This window comes from Babylonia areolata, chromosome 10 (assembly GCF_041734735.1).
Source record: "Babylonia areolata isolate BAREFJ2019XMU chromosome 10, ASM4173473v1, whole genome shotgun sequence".
NCBI classification, from domain to species: Eukaryota; Metazoa; Mollusca; class Gastropoda; order Neogastropoda; family Buccinidae; genus Babylonia; species Babylonia areolata.
In genome coordinates this window covers 3,266,462-3,287,286 of record NC_134885.1, presented here as the reverse complement: position 1 = coordinate 3,287,286, position 20,825 = coordinate 3,266,462, and the positions used below count along the sequence as shown (strand labels likewise).

General features: G+C 45.1%; 1 long non-coding RNA gene across 1 annotated transcript; it reads left to right on the top strand.

The window, feature by feature from the left end:
* Positions 1-5,990: 5,990 nt before the first annotated feature.
* LOC143286626 (uncharacterized) lies at positions 5,991-17,519 on the top strand. Its single transcript, XR_013055837.1, has 3 exons — positions 5,991-6,019; positions 7,688-7,738; positions 17,315-17,519. It is a non-coding gene; the product is annotated as an uncharacterized LOC143286626 (long non-coding RNA).
* The last annotated feature ends 3,306 nt before the right edge of the window (positions 17,520-20,825 follow it).

Sequence of the window (20,825 nt, the reverse complement as noted above, 5' to 3'; positions counted from 1 at the left end):
GAAAAAAAAAAGGTGGCGCTCTCAGTGAAACAGCAGTCAGAATTTCACATAGAGTAATCTGTTGTGAAAAAAAAGTGTAATACAATATAATACGATACAATACAAGTTTAAAACTCAATTCTAGTCTAAATGCTCTCATACAGTGGATACTAGTAGAAAAACAAACAAACAAAAACAAACAACAACAGCAACAACACAAACCGTGGAGGTTGACAGACAAGGAAATGGAGAGGGAAGAGGGCAAAGAGTGACTTAGTGTGTGTGTGTGTGTGTGTGTGTGTGTGTGTGTGTGTGTGTGTGTGTGTGCGTGCGTGCGTGTGTGTGTATCTATGTGTCATATGTGTGTGTGTGTGCCAGTGTGTGAGTGTGAGTGTGTGTGTGTATATCTATGTGTCATGTGTGTGTGCCAGTGTGTGAGTGTGAGTGTGTGTGTGTGTGTGTGTGTGTGTGTGTGTGTGTGTGTGTGCGAGTGTTTCAGAGAGACTGAGAGAGAGAGAAAGAGAGACAGAGACAGAGACGGAGAGAAGAGGGGGGGGGGGGGTACGGGGGGTTCCCCTATGAAACAAATCTATTTTATTCCATATGTACGACTGTGACTCATGTGCCAATGAGTGACTCTCTCTCCGACTTTCTCTCTCTCTCTGTCAGTGTGTGTGTGTGTGTGTGTGTGTGTGTGTGTGTGTGTGTGTGTGTGTGTGTGTTTCAGAGAGAGAGAGAGAGAGAGGGAGGTTTTCCCCCTGTGAAACAAATCTATTTTTCTCCATATGTACAACTTAGGTGATGTGCCAACGAGTGACTCTGTGTGTGTGTGTGTGTGTGTGTGTGTGTGTGTGTAAGTCGTGTATTTGTGTTTGTGCTTATGTGTGTGTGTGTGTGTGTGTGTGTGTGTGTGTGTGTGTGTGTGTGTGTGTGTGTGTGTGCGCGCGCGCGCGCGCGCGCGCCAGTGTGTGAGCGCGCACGCTGCGCCCGGCCGGCGTCACTGAGTGCACTGGCTACTGATGCGGCTTCCGAGGCACTGCCGGTCAGTTGTGTATTGTGAATGCCAGTGCATCCGATCTGTACACTTTCAAGAATGCACCGGCACGAACAAAGACGGGGCCGAAAGCGTGCGCCCCATGAGCGCGCTGCGCGCGCGCACACGCACACGCACACACACTGACACATACACGTTTTGCTGACAGGGCGCCATTATCTCTTGCACATTTGAAGGGACGATACCCACAACATATTTCAGCTAGTAGAATTGAGTTGTCTCCCTTTGACTTCAACGGTGCTTCTACCAGGCTTCAGTCCATGGAACGCTGACATTCATTTGCAGTGGTTTTCATTTGAGAAACAGCTCACAAAATAAAATGACAGTTGTCAGCTTCCGTGAAAGGATGCAGAAAATTTTGGAAACCCCACACCCGAAAACAGTTTTGAGAGAAATAATCATGTGCATGATACAGATCGAGTGGACTGCTTCACGTGGTGGAATTCTGTGAACGCTTGGCTTTGTGTTTGAGTAGTGAGCTTGTCAAGGTTGGTCACTTTGATTGTCAGCGTCAGCTACATAGACACTTTAATTATGTAATAGTAAAGGCAAACAGAGTACGCGAGATTTTATTAAAAGAACTTTCTCATATATGGACAGTGACACTTTTGTTAGATTATTTAAGACACTAGTAACTTAGTAGTAAGACCACACCTCGAATCTGGAAATGTAATTTGATACCCGCTATACAAAAAGCAATCTGTTGCAGTTGAAAAAGTTCAAAGAAAGGCAGCAAAGTTTGTTAGTGGATTGCAGGATAAAACATATGAAGAAAGACTCAGAAATTACTTAATTTACCATCTTTGAAATTTAGTAGAATTAGAGGTCGAGGGGATCTAATACAAACATAAAATACTCAATAAGAATAATATTGATAAGTAAGACAAAGAGACCTTTTTTCAAAAACCTTTGCGGATATAACAAGGAATGCCACTGACAAACTATTTATTAAGTATTCAAAACTAACATTCGAAAAAAAAAAAAATGTTTTAGTGACAGAACTGCACCTTATTCAAGTTATTGGAATACATTACCTCTGCATGTTATTGTTAAGATGGCTAACAATGTTAACACTTTTAAAAATCTGCTAGAACAGTATCAGCAAGTTGAAATTCATTTGTGATGAATGATAAAAAATAAATAAAATAAAAATTTACTACTGCTACTCCTGAGCAAGTGTACTGGCAACTCAAATCAATATTTTTTTTGTTAGACTGGGACAAAAAAACAAAAAAACAAAAAAAAAAAAGCCGAAAGGCTTATAAACGTCCCCAAAACTGAACTGAACTGAACTGAACTAAAACCATGTTAGATATGATGCATGTTACCCCAAACTCTGGTTGTAGTAAGAAGGCCGTGACTCAGATGACCATTTCGATTTAAGAAAATTCGGTAAGATGACTGTACTTGAACGTAAGCTTACAAAATACTGACTAACCGCGTTGGGTTACGCTGCTGGTCAGGCGTCAGCTTGGCAGGTGTAGCATTTCTGGATTTGTCCGAACGCTGTGACGCTTCCTTGAGTAACTGAACTGAAGTGACTAATTGTACAAATACTGAACTCCTGTTAACCTTTCCACAACTGAATACTAAGTTAAATATGGAGGCAGTCTGAATAACGGTTGCAAAGTATAAGAACGTTTACGTACAGAATTTGTAAAGATACTGCCATAAAAGAAATTAAGACATTCTCAATGACAGGCAGTCATGATTGATAGAAATAATAGACAAGAGTAATCGTAGAGTCAAAATAATTGTTCTGAATTAAGAGGTAGCCCCAGGATCTCGAGTGTTTTTATCCACCATCGTTGATAAGCTTTTATTCCAAGAAATCCAAGCTAATAGATCTGAAAGGCGGCGGTGTAAAATTTCGTCGCTTGTTATTTCCATCCATATGTAGTTAGATCTATTTGTTCTTCGGTTGCTCATTATTCGGTTGTTGAAGTAATTATCAGCTGCGGTCACAGAGACGAGTGAGGCAATCAGATAAGAAAGAAAAAGAAGAGAAAAAAAAGAGAGAAAAAAAAAAAAGAAGAAGAAAGAAAAACTGAAAAAGAAGACCCAGAAATGGCAGAAACAGACACGGACACCATCACGTTCGCCCCGATACACATGGAGGGTATTCAGCCCATTATAGACGTGCCGGATATTCCCGAGGAGCTCTCCGATACCGTCGACGCCAGCGAGAACTTTGACCTGCAAGAAGTTGCGCGTCTTGAATCCACATGGCAAGGTGAGCGTCGCTGACGTTAGAGCGGTTTGTACGAAAGGATGTGTCAGAGTTGTTGTTGTTGAAGTAGTTGTTGTTATTGTTGTTGTTATAAACTTTTATTTACTTCCATGATTGATGGAGTGATGCAGTGGAGTAGTGGTCCACCGGAAACGCGTCCGCACTGGAAGCGAGAGAATCTGAGCACACGGGATCGAATCCATCACACGGCATTATGTTTCTCCCCCCTCCTCTAGACCTTGAGTGGTGGTCTGGACGCTAGTCATTCGGATGAAACGATAAAACCAAGTCCGGGGCTGTGAGTAACATGTTTACTTAGCGCACGTGCCTGAACCTCCTACGTGTATATGCACGCACAGGGTCAGATACGCAAACCCCTCCGCGCACCCCCTTCCCCAAAACAGGAGTATGGCTGGGGGTAGGGTGGTGGTGGTGAAAACGCTGATTCATTAAAAAAAAAAAAAAAAGTGGCGCTGTACTGTAGCGACACGCTCTCCCCGGGGTGAGCGGCCCTAATAACGCACAGAGAAGTCTGTTGTGACAAAGGGCAATACAATACAATACATTTTTTTTTAAACAAACGTCTATGATTACTCACATGGCAAGGTGGGAGTCATTGACGTTTGAGTGGTCGGGGTATGAAGGGACCGGGGGTGTGCCTGATATCAAGGCTTCTGTTGTTGTTAATGTTGACGTGGCTGTTTTGTATACCTGCATAAAACATTGAGGTCTGTGATGCAGGCTGATGAAAAGCGCAAAGCAGACCTTAAAACTAGCTCCCCCTGTTTGTTGTATCAATGTTGGATTTTTGAATTGAGGCATGCATGACTGGTTATATGACTAACGCTGTTGTTGATAATCATGTTGCTTTGTATTCTTTGATTGTCTGTATCGGTGGTAATGATTATTGATTTGTTGTTTGTGCATATGGTTTTGAGGGGCATTTGAACATCGAATGGTGAGGTTAGTTCGTTCCCCAGTTCAGAGTATAGGCATAGGATGGCTGTTCGGGCAGTCGGGGTGAGTTATACATTAAGTACTCACAGAATCAAACGTGGAAGTTATTGTAGTGCATAAAATCAGGAGCAGCAGCAGAAGAAGAAGAATTCACAGTTTATTTCATCATTGGTTGCTTTGGATATTTACACAGCGCCTATATCCCCCGAGCGCTTTACAGAGTTACTTTGCACAACAGGCTGCCTTCCTCGGTAGAGCCGACTGACATCTGAAGCGCTCACTATTTGTTTCCTTTATTCATTCAGTGAGGTTTCTCTCTCTCTCTCTCTCTCTCTCTCTCTCTCTCTCTCTCTCTCTCTCTCTCTCTCTCTCTCTCTCTCACCCACAAACACATGCACACTTATACACACATGTATAATGAATGGATTTTACTATGAAATTTTGCCAGGAACAATTCTCTTGTTACCGTGGGTTCTTTTATGAGCATTTAGTGCATGCTGCGTACACACACGTGTATACTAGAAAGGATTTTACCACGCAGTTTTACCAGGGACAATTCTCTCGTTGCCTTGTACCGTCTCAGGGACTGATGACAGACAAAGCCAATTATTCGAGAGAGAGAGAGAGAGAGTGTGGGAAAATAGTCCGATGGTGCGCGCGCGCGCGCGCGTGTATATGTATTGTATGTGCGCGAGATTCACCCTTCCCTCCTTCTCCCAATTAGCTCTTGCTATTTTCCATCGTCACCGTCTGAATTAATCCGGTATTGAAAACAAAATGTGTATACTCTCCTTTTCACGGAGTTTATCTTATTTCATGTTATTAGTTTTACATCGTTTCCTTTTATGTTATCTTTATTTTAACGTATTCTATTTTTGTCAAATTCTATGATCTTTTATTTTCCAGATGTGGTGTTGAACTACCCGGTCAGCGTGTTTGTGGGTGTGGGGGTAGGCTGTGGCGTTCTGCTTCTGGTGATGGGAATGGTGTGCTGCGTGTGAGTGACGCCGAGATCCGCCCTTCTGGAATACCCGACCACACGCTCTCTCGGTCTCTCTGTATATATATCTCTCTCTCTGTGCCTCGCCCTTTCCCCCCCTTTATCCGTCCCTCTCTCTCTCTTTCTTCGATACAGTCCTGGCGATATGGACCTGACGATACAGTCTTTATTTCTCTCTCTTTCTTTCTCTCTCTCTCTCTCTGCCTTGTGCTCCCCCCCCCCCCCCCTATTTGTTCCTCTCTCCTTCTTCAATACAGTCCTGGCGACATGGACCCGACGATATAGTCTTTCTTTCTCTCTCTCACTCTCTCTGCCTCGCCCTTTCCCCGCCATTATTTGTCCCTCTCTCCTTCTTCAATACAGTCCTGGCGATACCTGACGATATACTCTCTCTCTCTCCCTCTCCCCCCCCCCTCTCTCTCTCTCTCTCTCACGCACATTCACATATTCCCGCACACAAGCATGATGATACACTCGTTATCAATTACCCAATTCGTAAAAGTGTGTGCTTTGTGTATCTAGAGTACAGTATGAAAGCAAAACTTGTAACCTGTACATAATTATGTGCATTCGCGCGCGTGTGTGGTGGGACACTGACGTTCTGTGCAAGTGTGTGTGTGTGTGTGTGTGTGTGTGTGTGTTTGTGTGCAATTGTGTGTCAGAGTGAACGTATGTGCGTGCATGCGCTATTAAACGTTCATTGCTTCTTTTATTTATTTATTTATTTATTTTATTATATTATTTTGTTTGTTTGATTGTTTGCAGGTGTTGTCACTACGGCATACTGAAAAAACGCGAGGTAGGTCTATACATAGTTCGTCTGAAATTCGCCATGGACCTAATAACAGCTGTTCATTTTAATACCGTAAACTAACTTGTAACCGCCAGATATCTAATAAATGCTCACCACCCCCTCACCAACTTGGAAAAAAAAATCATAAACTATTTGTCATCGTGTTGCTTTATAATGCAGTGCAGATTTAGATATAAAGAACAGAATGTTTGCGTTAGATTTCAAATACATCTAAAGAAAGTGGGAGCTTGGCGTTTCTCCACACCCTGTATGTCACTCACTCATTTCATTCGCCTGAAGAAGGGCCTGTGGCTCGATACGTCGCCTCTTTTATCCCACGTAAGTCGACTTTTACCAAGGTTCTTTTAGTCTACCTCTTACTCACGGTTCCACACCTAGGTGCTTTGTTCTAGAAGCCGCTTTGTTCTCACTCCCAGCCCAGCCAGTAGTGTACAGTGTAATATTATGTCAGGGAACGGTCTCCCGCATTAGCCGGGTGGAGTACCCAGTGAAATGCCTACCCACCCCACCCCCAAGTTCTGGGTGAAACCGGTGCAAATTGGGGATGGGCGCTTACAAGTGAGTTTCTGGTTAGAGCATTGTTCGTTCACAACTTTAACCTTCATTGCCCGTCCGTAATGTAGGATCAGGTATAGGATTCGCTTTGTATGTCTGTCTGTCTGCCTGATTGTCCCAGACCAGTGTACAAATTGATATTATTTAACTTATCAGGTGTCATTGGTTGTTGTTTTTTTTGTTGTTGTTGTTGGTTTTTTATATACAAAAAACAGGTTTAGAATGTATCCGTGGTTTGCTTAAAGAATAGTCTAACAGCATTTCTGAAGGGATAACTGATAAGCCCTTAACTCTGACAGGCCAGCCATCGCTTGTTATCAGAGATGTGGAAAACAGTCTTAAAGATAAAAAGATCGATGTTATGGAGGTTTCAGGAACGAATCTGAGCATGAACATTTAAAAAAAAAAGTTTATTTGTTTGCTTTGTTCGGGATTGATATCATAGAGAGGGAGAGGGAGAGAGAGAGAGAGAGAAGAACAGCCATCTGTTTCTCTACTGAGTGAAAGAAATGGCTGAAATGCAAAACTGATTTAATTCCGCGGAATTTTCAGTTCGTTTGTCAAGCTTAAACATTTCCGTGAAATTTTGGAGAAGGGAGTTTGTGCGCGCATGCGTGTGTGTGCGTGTGTTGGGGTAGGGGGGAAGGAGGGAGGGGTAAGAGGGGTTGGGGGGGGGGGGAGGGCGGTTGTATGCAAACATGTACGTGCGTGCATGGAGAGGTGGTTGGTGTGTGGGGGTGAGGAAATACCTTTTCCACGACTAAGCAGGCGCTTTGGTGCAACAGTAGGGCTGGTACGATAGAGGAACTGTTTATCCAAGGTCAAATCACTCTGCACCTGTCTTTGTACCTGGGCAGGTTGATTTATCAGGTATTATATGTGTGTTCAGATCAGCATCAGCTTATCACACACGCACAAACACACACACACACACACACACACACACACACACACACACACAGAAACACACACAATAACACACACACACACACGGGCGCACGTGAGTACACACATATACATACAAACGTTTGAATGCATGCATGTACATTCGCTTGCACGCGTGTACGTTTAAATGCCGCTGTACACGTTCTGATCCAGGAAGACAAGTTACTCCAAGCAACCGCGAAGCTGCACAAAGCTGACAAAAAGGTGACTGACTGTTCAGTTCTGTCTGTCTGTCTGTTTCTCTCTCTTTCAGTCGACTGAGTTTCAATTTTGCATGTTAAGACATTGCTAATAAAGCACAAAAAAACAACAACAAAACAACAAAAACAAACAAACAAAAAAACCCAACACTGATTGGGATACTTCATATTTTGTATAAGGCAGACTGTAGTTCGTGAGTGTATTTGTTCAATTTTTTTATTCACAAGTTTAGCCGATATTACATCACGGAGCAGAAATCTGGGGACTGGAAAACAGAACAGTAACAGAAAAAATGCACTTGTTTGCAATGAAACGTTTTCTTTATGTAGACAACCGGACTCCAAATTATCTTGCATGTGGTGAGCTGGGCCGAGATACGAGATATCTGATTTATCTAAGTTCATATATTAAGCGTATTGAATATTTGCTAAAACTGACTGGAATGAATGAAAACATAGTTCAATTCAAAGCTTATAAGATGTTATATTGTTTCGATAATAATGGTCAGAAGACATGGGCAACGAGTGTTCGTCAGTGTTTAAATTCTTGTGGTTTTGCATTTGTATGGGATAATCAGGGGGTGGAAGATATTGCAGGTTTCTTAAATGTTTCAGACAACGTATTATCAATTGCAGGTGGCAAGACTGGCATGATCATACACAAAATAGTGATAGATTTGCACATTTTTAGACATTTTTAAACATTGCATGTAATTGAACCATACATTGGGTTAGGATTGAACAGATATATAAAATGTGCATTGACAAAATTTAGATTTGGTATTTCTAATATTGCTGCTCATAGTTTCAGATACTGTATTTTAAATGAACCTGTGTATACATGCCGTTCATGCAGTCTGGGTAAGGAAGATAAATTACATTTTTTTATGTTGCCCTGCTTTGAGTGATCTTAGAGTTAGACAAAGATTGATTCAACCAAAGTATTATAGGGATCCGTCTAATTTTAGGTTCAATTTACCCATGTCTTCAAGACACGAATGTGCTCTGCATAACTTTAGCCATATATTACATGCGAAGCATTGAAGAAATTATGTACAGTTACCTCGTGAATGTTGTTGAATATTTGTGTTAACCATTTTTGGTTGATTTGAATTGTCGATTTACCGTGTCATGTCATTTTCTCACCATTTATCAATGAATCCCCCTTCAGTAAGGGGTTCAGGCCTCATATGAATAAAGCATTCGTTCTTTCGTTCGTTCTCTCTCTCTCTCTTGAAATGAATATAATTATGTTTTGTTATCTGCATTTATGCTTGTTTGCTTATGTTGTCTTATTGAGTTGTATATTGTTCGTATCAACCCCTTCACTTGGGGCTGAGGCCTATATGTGAATAAACCATTCCGTTTCCGTTTCCCTCTCTCTCCCTCTCTCTCCTAAATTGTGATATATTCTACTGTCAACAATGTAATGACGGATATGAAGCTCAGTGACAAAACAGCACCGACAGATGGTTTCAATCTGGAAACGTCCCGAGAGATGCTGATAAAGGCTGCAGTTATTATCCATATAAAAAAACAAACAAGCAAACAAACAACAACAACAAAAAAACAACAAAAAAAACAACAACAACAAAAACAACAACAACTCCAAAACAACAACAACAACAAAAAACCCCAACAAGAACAAGAAACAAAAACAAAACAAAAACGAAACAACAACCCTGGATTTCTTCTGTGGTCAGATGTGTGTTCTTTAGTTCAATGTCAACCCACAAACTGTGATTTTAGACGATAGGGATGAAACTGTACACATGTGGTTGTCTGCCCATCCCTGCATGTCTGTCCATGCCATTTTCATAGAACCTTTCTAGACGTCTTTTTTTTTTTTTTTTTTTTCCAGAAACGACTAACAATAGGGTACAGATTTGTATTTGTATTTGTATTTCTTTTTATCACAACAGATTTCTCTGTGTGAAATTCGGGCTGCTCTCCCCAGGGAGAGCGCGTCGCTACACTACAGCGCCACCCATTTTTTTTTTTTTTTTTCCTGTGTGCAGTTTTATTTGTTTTTCCTATCGAAGTGGATTTTTAAACAGAATTTTGCCAGGAACAACCCTTTTGTTGTCGTGGGTTCTTTTGCGTGCGCTAAGTGCATGCTGCACACGGGACCTCGGTTTATCGTCTCATCCGAAAAAAACCAGCACCGATAATTACATCTGCAAAACAGAGTATTTTTGAAAATCGTTAGTCAATCGTTGGTGACATATACTAGTAATGCCATGTCAAACTGATGCAAACTAAGCCCATTGGTTTGCTTTCTGTTGGCCAAATTTCGCGATTAACTCCGTACCAAGACCTCTGCCAAGTCCGTCGTCTGCTCAGCCATTCAGCGCAATTTACAGCCATCAACTCTGAATCATTCTTTGGTCAACGGCTTAATACGGCACAATGTCTTCGGGCCCTGAAGCAAGAGAGACGTGCTGCAGAGCGTCAGTGGGTTTCCCAAAAACTGACAGTGTACAAGCAGATATTGGACGCTGCTAAACACAAAACGAAACTAGTTGTTAATGCTAAACCCAGTTTATACAGTGCTGAAATCGCGGCATCTGCTACGTGCAGGCTAACAGGCAACTTGATAGGGAGGGTGAAACAGAGTCCTCTGCCATCGCTCTACCCACCACACCAGCTGGCTCAGATGTTTTCGGACTATATCAGTGCCAAAATTGCCACTATCCGAAACTCTTTGGACCAACAGCCTAGTCCCCCTGCCCTGCCTGTTGATGTTGACCACCTGTTTAATGGCGCCCCGTTAAGTCATTTTGACACTAGTGTATCAGAAAACTGTCCGTGAGACTATTCTTAAAATGACTCAAAAGACCTGTGGTCTTGATCCACTTCCAAAATACTTATTTTTGGAATGCATTGACGAAATTCTTCCTGTTCTTACTGACATTTTGAATACTTCACTGTCCACTGGTACTGTACCCACTTGTTTGAAAAATGCTTTGGTTAAACCACTTCTAAAGAAAGCTTCCCTCGATCCCAACGTCTTGAAAAACTTTAGACCTGTCTCAAATATTCCTTTTGTGTCCAAACTACTCGAAAGAATTGCTTTGTCTCAGTTTTTAACCCACCTTGAGAAAAATGGACTTTGGCACATTTTTCAGTCTGCTTACAGACCCAGTCACAGTACGGAGACAGCTTTGCTTAGAGTTTTCAATGACCCGCCTGTTGCAGGTGATTCGAATCAGATTTCTGCTTTGACGCTTCTCGTTTTAAGTGCTACTTTCGATACAATCGATCACAGTATTCTGTTCGAGCGTCTGAAGCTTCGCTTTGGTGCTCAGGATACGGCACTCCATTTCTTCGTGTCATATCTGACTGAAAGAAAGCAGGTTGTGTCCGTCCTGGGATATGAGTCTGATCCATCTCCTCTTTTGTACGGAGTGCCCCGGAGCTCGGTTCTGGGGCCGAGTTTGTTCATTCTGTTCGCCCAACGTTTGTCCAAGATGATTTCCAATCACAACATTCAGCATCGTATGTTTGCTGATGACACTGAAATGTACAACTCATGTGATCGATCTCAGTCTGACATTTTGTTTTCTACCATGCGATCCTGTATTAATGATGTGAAGGCATGGACCCTCGTAAACAGGTTACAGTTGAATGAGGATAAAACTGAAATAATTCTTGACTCTTCCAACCCGTCAGAACTTCCGTCATCTCTGCTTCTTGGCACCTGTGGGTCCAGGGATTGGGATGTGTGAGTAATGTAACAGGCATTTGCGTTTTCCGCCCTCCGCCCCCGCCTCCTCCTTCACTTGGACCTCTGATACCTACGGAAGTGTACAGGTAGTGAAAGCTGAGGTACATGACCCGCTTTCCAGTCTCTCTGTCCCTAGAACCTTTAGTCTAGAGATGGCGAATGGTAACAGGTGACCTTGTTGCACTCCAACAACCTTTCCCTGTCTGGCTGGTTTCCTCTGCTGGGGGAAACCAGTGCATTGCAGGCGTTTCTGGGCTGTTGTCCCATCTGTCCGCCGGCGGTTTCGACACCCTGGTCAGGTCAGACCTGGGCAAGTTACCCCCTTCCAGGAGATATAGACGCCTGTGTCCTAAAGGCATGGACTCGCAGGGTGTCTGGTGCCCACGGATGGATTCTCTCCCCCCACCCCTCCCCTGACGGAACATAGCACGTCCCTGTACCACTGATCAGTTTGTGAAAGCCAAGATTTTTCACCCCCTCTTGGGAGATGATTGGGTGTTCCTGTCATCCCAACACTGGTAGGCGTCTATCACTTTCCACAATGCTCAACGTGAGAAGGTCTGGCGTACCTGTTCACGGACAGGCTTATAATTTCAGTCCCACCACTATTCTTCAGCTGCCTCCTTTTGCCTGGCAGAATACCAGGGTTTGCGGCTCTTGCAGCCTTATTACCAGGTGCCTGAGTGGTCCAGCTCCGCTTTCTGTTGGGTCGACCTACAGGCTCAGGAAGCTTCCCTGGGTGCTTCCACATCAGAAGGGATCCAGCCCTTGCTGGAACCTGAAGAAGTTACTGATCAGGTTCCTGATCAGGTACACTGAAGAAAGGGCTGAGGGTGCCCCCTCACCTCTTTCCTCAGGAGACAGGTCTCTTGTTCGTTCAGCATGGAACCAGGCCCAACTCGACTCTGACATTGCTAGGTTAGAACTTACCTTACCTAACTGAGTAACACGTGTGGAAATAGCTCTATCATGTACGCTATCCTCCTCGCAGCAAGCCTCCTGCTCTTGGAGCACAAGGTGCCTTTAGGTCCTGGAGATAGCCCAGAAATGGTTGAATAAGACTGCAAGGTCCTGGAGATAGCTCAGAAATGGCTGAATAAGACTACCTATTCGTTGAGGGGTGCTACCAATATTCCTCCTCATGGTAAGGAGCCATTTTGGGCACCTTGAGCTTTTCCTACAGGAAGGTATTTGAAGTGTGTGTGGTTCGTCCGTCGGGATCGACGAGGACCATCTAGTCATCCTGGGGGTGGGTGGGTTGGGCTCTGTGGGTGCGCAGATAACTGGTCAGGCCAATCCGCGCCCGGAAGGTTATGATGCAGTGTGGACAGGGGATGGTGGCGGCTGTCGGGGACTTGCTCGCACTGCTTTTCCTGGCCTGTCTGCGTTGCTCTGCTGCAGCGATTCTGTTGGCCTCACAGGATTTGGCGCCTTTGTGGACAGCTGAACGCCACTTTGGTCTGTCCATTGCATTCAGCTCCCATGTGTCCTGGCTGATGCTGAAGGCCTTCAGAGAAGCTTTCAGAGTGTCTTTGAAGTGCTTCTTTTGGCCTCCATGGGAGCGCTTGCCATGTTGGAGTTCGCCGTACAGCAGTTTCTTGGGGAACCGGTGGTCTGGCATGCGAACTACATGGCCTGCCCAGCGCAGCTGGGCCTGCATCAAGATGGTGTAGATGCTGGGCAAGTTTGCACGAGTGAGCACCTCTGTGTCAGGGATCTTCTCTTACCACTTTATGCCGAGAAGTTTTCTGAGGCTGGTGGTGTGGAAGTGGTTCAGCTTTTTGGCGTGGCGTTTGTAGACCGTCCATGATTCACATGCATAGAGCAGTGTGGTGAGAACTATGGCCTTGTATACTTTGAGCTTCGTATCCAGGGTGATGCCTCTCCTGTGCCAAACGTTCTTATGGAGTCTGCCGAAGGCAGCGCTGGCTTTGGCGAGTCTGGCATTCACCTCGTCGTCGATGACAACTGTGCGGGAGAGTGTACTGCCCAGGTATGTGAACTTGTCCACCGCATTCAGTCATTGCCCGTTGATGAAGATGTTTGGTTCAACGTAAGGCTTTCCTGGAGCTGGTTGGTGCATCACCTCAGTCTTCTTTGTGCTGATTGTGAGGCCAAAGTTGTCACAGGCAGCAGAGAACTTGATGACACTGTGTTGCATGTCAGCTTCGGAGGCAGTGTTGAGAGCGCAGTCATCAGCAAACAGGAAGTCGTTGACGGTGTCTGTCCTCACCTTGGTTTTTGCTTGAAGCCTCCTGAGGTTAAAGAGTGAGCCATCTGTGCGGTACCTGATGCCAGTGCCTACGTCAGCGTCTCTGAAGACATCTGTCAGCATGGCTGAAAACATGAGACTGAACAGGGTGGGGGCAAGAACACACCCTTGCTTGACTCCGTTGGAGACAGGGAATGGTTCTGAAGTCTCTCCGTTGTCTTGGACTCGGGCCAGCATCCCATCATGTAGTTGACGTATGATGGTGATGAACTTTCTGGGACATCCGTACTTCGCCATGATTCTCTAAAGGCTATCTCTGCTAACAGTATCGAAGGCCTTGGTCAGATCGACATAGGTGGAGTAAAGGTTGGCGTTCTGTTCCTGACACTTCTCCTGGAGCTGCCTGGCAGCAAACACCATGTCGATAGTCCCGCGTTCTTTCCGGAAGCCACACTGGCTCTCTGGTAGGAGACCTTGCTCAAGGTGTGCTATGAGACGGTTGAGTAGCACTCTGGCCAGAGTCTTGCCTGCGACGGACAGCAGGGATATTCCACGATGGTTGTCACAGGCCTGACGATTTCCTTTGCGCTTGTACAGGTGTATGATGGAAGCGTCTTTGAAGTCCTGTGGAACTGCCTCATGCTGCCAGATGAGCTGGAACAGCTGATGAAGCTTCTCAGTCAGCACCATACCACCTTCTTTGTAGACCTCAGCTGGAATGGAGTCTGAGCCAGGGGCTTTGCCATTGGGTAGCAGAGGGATAGCTTTCTGGGTCTCCTCCAAAGTTGGAATGGCATCCAACGACTCACTGACTGGCACGTGGGGGAGTCGGTCGATGGCTTCATCATTGATGGTGGAGGGGCGGTTCAGTACACTGTCAAAGTGTTCAGCCCATCTCTCAAGGATCCCGTCCTTATCAGTGATCAGGGTAGAACCATCAGCACTGAGGAGTGGAGCAGATCCGGAGGTGGTGGGACCGTAGACTTCTTTCAGGCCGTTATAGAAGTTCTTCATGTCGTTCCTGTCTGCAAAGCCCTGGATCTCATCAGCTTTGTTGCTCAGCCAGGAATCCTGCATCTGCCGCAGCTTCAGCTGGATGGTGCTGCGTGCGCTCTTCAGTATGTCTTTCTTTGACTGTGACTTGGGATCTTCAATGTGGGCTCTGTAGGCTTGGCGCTTGTCTTCTAGCAGCTGCTTGATCTCAGTGCAGTTCTCATCAAACCAGTCTTTGTGCTTCCTGACAGAAGGCCCCAGGCACTCTATGGCAGTGTTGTACACCGTCTCATGCAGTGCGCCCCATGCTGCCTCCACATTCTGGTTGTCCAGCATGGTGGACTCAAGGCGTTCCTCCAGGGTGTCAGCAAAGCTCTGCTTGATGTTGCATAGCTCCAGCTTGTTGACATTCAGGCGTTTGAGCGCTTTCATGCCCTGAGGCCGTCTCTTGGGCTGGATGCGGAGGTTGAGCTTGGAGACGATAAGGCGGTGGTCTGTCCAGCACTCGGCGCTGCACATGGCCCTCGTGACTCGTATGTCCTGCCTGTCCCTCTTCCTGACGATGACAAAGTCGATGAGATGCCAATGCCCAGAGCGAGGATGCATCCATGACGTCCTGTTACGGGTAGGGAGGCAGAAGATGGTGTTTGTGATAAGAAGGTCGTGCTCAGCACATGTCTGGAGAAGTAGTTGGCCATTGCTGTTACAGTTACCAACCCCATGCTTCCCAATCACTCCTTCCCAGGAGGTGCTGTCACAACCAACTCTCGCGTTAAAGTCACCAAGAATGATGAGCTTGTCTGCGTTGGGAACAGTGGTGATGACAGCGTTCAGGTCCTCGTAGAACTTGTCCTTGATCTCATCTGGGTTGGTCATGGTGGGCGCGTAGGCGCTGACAATGGTGGTAAACTTCTTCCCGTTGCATATAGGGAGTTTCATCGTCATCAGGCGATCGTTTACTCCTTTCTGGGGGCCAGCCAGCTAGCCAACGAGGGTTGTCTTCACTGCAAAGCCAACTCCAGCCTCACGTCTCTCTTCAGGTCCGCGACCACTCCAAAAGAAGGTGTAGCCTGCGCCTCGCTCACAGAGTTCACCTTCTTCTGCCAGTCTGGTCTCACTTAAGGCAGCGATGTCGATGTTGTACCTGGCTAATTCACTCGCAATGAGTGTTGTGCGTCTCTGTGGTCTGGCTGAGTCGCCTCTGTCCAGAAGCGTACGCACGTTCCATGTGGCAATGGTCAATGGGGTGCTCCTTGTTTTCTTCTTTCTTTCCTTTGTGTGTCGACCGCTTGAGTAAGGTCCCCGTCAGCCGCGGTATGCTGACTAGGGTGGTGTGGAGCAGGCAATGTTTAGGGCACCTTTTCTAGCCCCTTCCTCATGCCATGGAGGTGAGCAGTGCTGTCCTGAAGAGGGCTGCTCAGTCGCTCAGGGGGCTGCCGATCTCCACCGCTGCTCCAGTCGGTGAAAAACGACCCTATGGCCTGAGCCGCCTGTGTGCAGGTCCGCGGCTACGACTGCCAGTGTACCAACACCTGTCGCTTCGTCGCTCGCCTGTCGCCACAGGGCTTGGGGAAAATGATGGTATGGGATGAAGGATGACTGATGACTTGCGCGATGACTTTGTTTCTAGTGAGGAGGAGTTGCGCACCGTCGACCTCACTCTCTTGTCCGAGACCATCTGTATCCAGTGGCGTATTGGAATAAGTTACCATCACGTTTAAAAAATATTACTAACCACAACAACTTTAAGCAAAATCTAAAAATGTACCTATTCACAAAAATTGACGTCACCTGAAATCCAACATTGCGTTCCCTCTCACTCTCTTTTGAGTGGGTGCATTTGTGTGCGTTTGTGTGTGTGTGTGTGTGTGTGTGTGTGTGTGTGTGTGTATTTCATGATTTTTTTTTCTTTTCTTCTCTTCTTCTTCCTTTTGTGGAATGGCTTTGAATTGTAAAATAATGGTATATTTTGATTGTGTTTTGATTTTGTGCTCATTTTCGCTTTTTTAGCTTTATTCCCTCTTTAGGGCGAGGGCTGGATGTAAAAAAGCATGTTACTTGCTTATCTATTACCCTCGTTAATAAAGATTTTGTCTTTGTCTTTGTCTTTGTCTCTCTCTCTCTCTCTCTCTCTCTCTCTCTCTCTCACACACACACACACACACTGACACACTGACACACACACACGAACACAACAAATTACAGATGACTGTAGTATACTATGCACAGTTAATCCTGTCATTTGTTTCGTATCTCATTCACGTTTTGAAGGTCGTATTGCTTTTAGTGAGTCATTTTCTCAGCAATTCATTTTGGGGCAATAACTGACGAATCCAGATACAACAAAGTGTGATACTTGTGAAACTGAATGTCACAGTAGTATTTCACCTGATCATTATTTGAATACAAACACAACACATGCGTGATCCACACTAAGCTCAGTAATTATGTAGGGAAATGAATGAAGTAAAGAGAAGAGATATTAAATGAGAAATTAGCCTTGTAAATAGCCTACAGTTACACTTTTTAAACAATGGCATCTGCTACCATCAGCTTGCACACAGGTATGCACTACCTATCAGAAGGCATACGTGTTCCAAGCAGTGGTTTGGTAGTTCTTATTTCTTGCAGAGTATTTATTGTTCCAGACGGAGATCAAAGAAAAGAATGGAAGGAGACGCCTGGAGCCAGAGGAGTACACAGACACTGAAGGAACAGAATCAACAGCATACTCACCCCTACTGACAGACATTAAAGCGTACTCAGACGACTCCACAATCTTGACAAACCAACTGATGGACAATAAAGTGTACTCAGACTCCACAACATCGACAGATGATGGAATGTATTTCTCAAATCCTTCGCCTTTAATGGAGAGTGAGAAGATCCATGGAGGACTGCAATATGAAGTATATGACACAGATCACACGCAGACTCACAGCATGGCTTTGGAAAATGAAAGAAGTCATCCCAGTTATGATCCGTTGGATCAAAGCCAAACGTCATCAGCAACTGAAACTCTTCCAGATATTGAACAGTCTCAAACTCCTCATTTTGTTCGGTATCCAGATCATGAACATTACACAATTAATCATGAACTCGGACCATCCAGTTTCCCAGGTGTGAAATTCTCAGAGCTGGAACAGCTGTCCGGTTTTCCAGAATGTCATGGCGCATCTCCGTTTGAAGCATCACAAGGCTATTTGACAGGAAGCGTTAGTAGTTCACAAGATTCGCAAGATTTAATCATCACAATAGACTCGACGAGCGATAAGGAGCAAAGTCACTCTCTGACTCCATCAGGTCCACATACTCCTTTGGACGAATTCTCTGACTCTGAAAGACATGATGAGAGACCTGAAATGAATGATCACTGTTCAGCCACACCAGGTCCTCAGGTTTCAGGAACGCATGTACGTAAGCTGTCTTCACAGGAGCAGTCACAGTCAGGCACAGCTTCAATACGATCTGCTTCAGAACTGCCTTACAAGTCTTCACAATCTGTGGCTTCAGTAGAATGTGTCACTACTTTACCAGAATTAAACTCTCAGAATCATAGGACACAGGATGTTCACTATCAGGAAAGTCCAGGCTCTGTCAATCAGTATAACGGACACAGTGCTGAGGAGGCTGAACCGATGTATTCACCCTCTCCACAGTGCAGTATGTCAGTGACACTGACTCCGGCTCAGGATGAAATGGAGCAGTACTTTTCCCATGAACCACAACTGAACTCATCTCACATGGAACATGATTCATGTAATGAGTCTCGCCCGCCACTTCGTCGACAGAAACCTTTAGCGACATATGATCTCAAGATGTCTCATTCACGGGAATCTTCTCATGCAGATCTGTTGACATCTCATGGACCTGTTCAATCTAAAACTGAGATATTAAAGTCAGGTAAATCGATGCCATCATTACGCCAGCGTATTTACTCAGTAGAACCAGCACGGTGCTATAGTCAGCAAATCAACCGATCTGATGATATTCAGAGTTTACAGGTTGATGGATATGATGGAGAGAAAGAGGCATGGAATGCATCTCAACCTGCCAGTGCTTCAAATGAAAATGTCTCACACACAGAAGCTGCGTATCTCCTACACTATTCTGACTCCTCAAAAACCGTGGACAAATCTGTTGAGGCTGGTTCATTGAATCAAAAGGGACAGGATTCACAGTTTCATTTTCAAACATTACGAACTCCTCACAAAGATAGCATCGCTCAAAAAGAATGTTTACATTCATCCTTGACTCCACAAACTCATGCAGACCACACAATGAATAAAAATAGTTCCGGAAAAATGCTGTCTGAACAAAGCAGACAATATCCAGTTCAGCCATCTTCTGCACCCACTCTAGATACAGAGACTGGCCCAACTAATCAGGTTGCGAACAGTTTTGAATCACCCCGTTTCCTTACATCACAATGTATAGTTGAACAGAGACAGGGTCTGTCATTTCCGGTTTCTCTATATTATGCTGGACAAACAGCGCATGAACCAAACAATCAAAACATAAAGGCGTCCACGTCTTTTTATAGGCAGGATGACGGAAGTGCGTGTCAGAAACCGGCATCACCTTCTTCCTTTTCATTTGCCTTGGGTCCACGGTCCAACACAGCAGGACAACAGACACAGGATGGCAGGCATGATACAGCAACACAAACATTTTCTCCGGCTGCAGGGAACAAGGATAAACAACTGTGCGTCTCTGATCCCCAGTTTGAGTGGCAATATCAACATTCTGTGCCATTTGTACCTTTTGCCGAACATCTTGCGCCGTCAGTGTCACCTGTATCAAAAACTACACACACTCATACTACATTTGTCACTCCTGAAGACGCAAACCATTTCAAAGAGGAATATTTCAGACATTGCAAGCCTCAAATATCCATGGTAACATCAGCCAAAGTTCGTCTTCTTCCATGTGTTAAAGATGTTGAAGATGACTTTGACAGAAATAGAATTCAGAGTGGCAGAGGTCAGCAGAATGAGCCACGGATGTCTCCTAAATTCTACGCTCAAGACGAATCACACGATTGTCGTTTTGCACAAAGACCTCAACATTGGTGTTGTTCCTGTCAAGCTTCTGTTACTTCGCAAGTGGATATCTCTTCAGATTTGAAACAACCAGCTGCTGCTCTAGACTCTATAGCATATCTGCCCACCCAGACTTTCACAACACGAAGTAAACATGTCCCTTGGAGACTAAGAACAGAAAATGAGGTCAGATTAATCTCTGTTCCAGAGCCTGGTCACTATCGCGATGCTCCAGGTCCGTTAATCAATGGCGAAAAGAACGCAGGTCTAGATCATTACCAACTGGTTCAAAATACATCCCAAAAGACTTCTGATTTTCCACAAGATGCATGTCCAGAACAGTTAATTGCGGGCCCCTTTCCAGAATGGAGGCCCATGGGAACTGGACAGTCAGGCAGTAGGGAACAAGACACTCAGCAAACAGCATCAAGCTCCCCCATCAGGCGTGCATCAGGTTCCTCCATGGGGCCTGCATCTGGTTCCCCCATAGAACATACATCAGCTTCCCCCAGAGAGCGTACATCAGGTTCTTCCATAGGGCGTACATCAGGTTCTGCTATGGGGCATACATCAGCTTCCCCCAAAGAGCAATCATCAGGTTCTTCCATAAGGCGTACATCAGGTTCTGCTATAGGGCGTACATCAGGTTCTGCCAAAGAGCGTACATCGAGTTCTTCGATTAGGAGTAAGTTTGCTCCTGCTATAGGGCATACATCAGGTTCCGCCATAGGGGGTAAATCAGATTCTGCTATAGTGCGTACATCAGGTTCCGCCGAACAGTGTGCATCAGGTTCCATCAATGTGCGAACATCTGGTTCCGCCATACCACGTACATCAGGTTCCGCCATAGAGCGTACACCAGGTTCCGCCATAGAGTGTTCATCAGGTTCTTCCATAAGGCGTACATCAGGTTCTGCTATGGGGCGTACATCAGCTTTCCCCAAAGAGCGTTCATCAGGTTCTTCCATAGGGCGTACATCAGGTTCTGCTATGGGGCGTACATCAGCTTCCCCCAAAGATAATACACCAGGTTCTTCCATAAGGCGTACATCAGGTTCTGCTATGGGGCGTACATCAGCTTCCCCCAAAGAGCATTCATCAAGTTCTTCCATAAGGC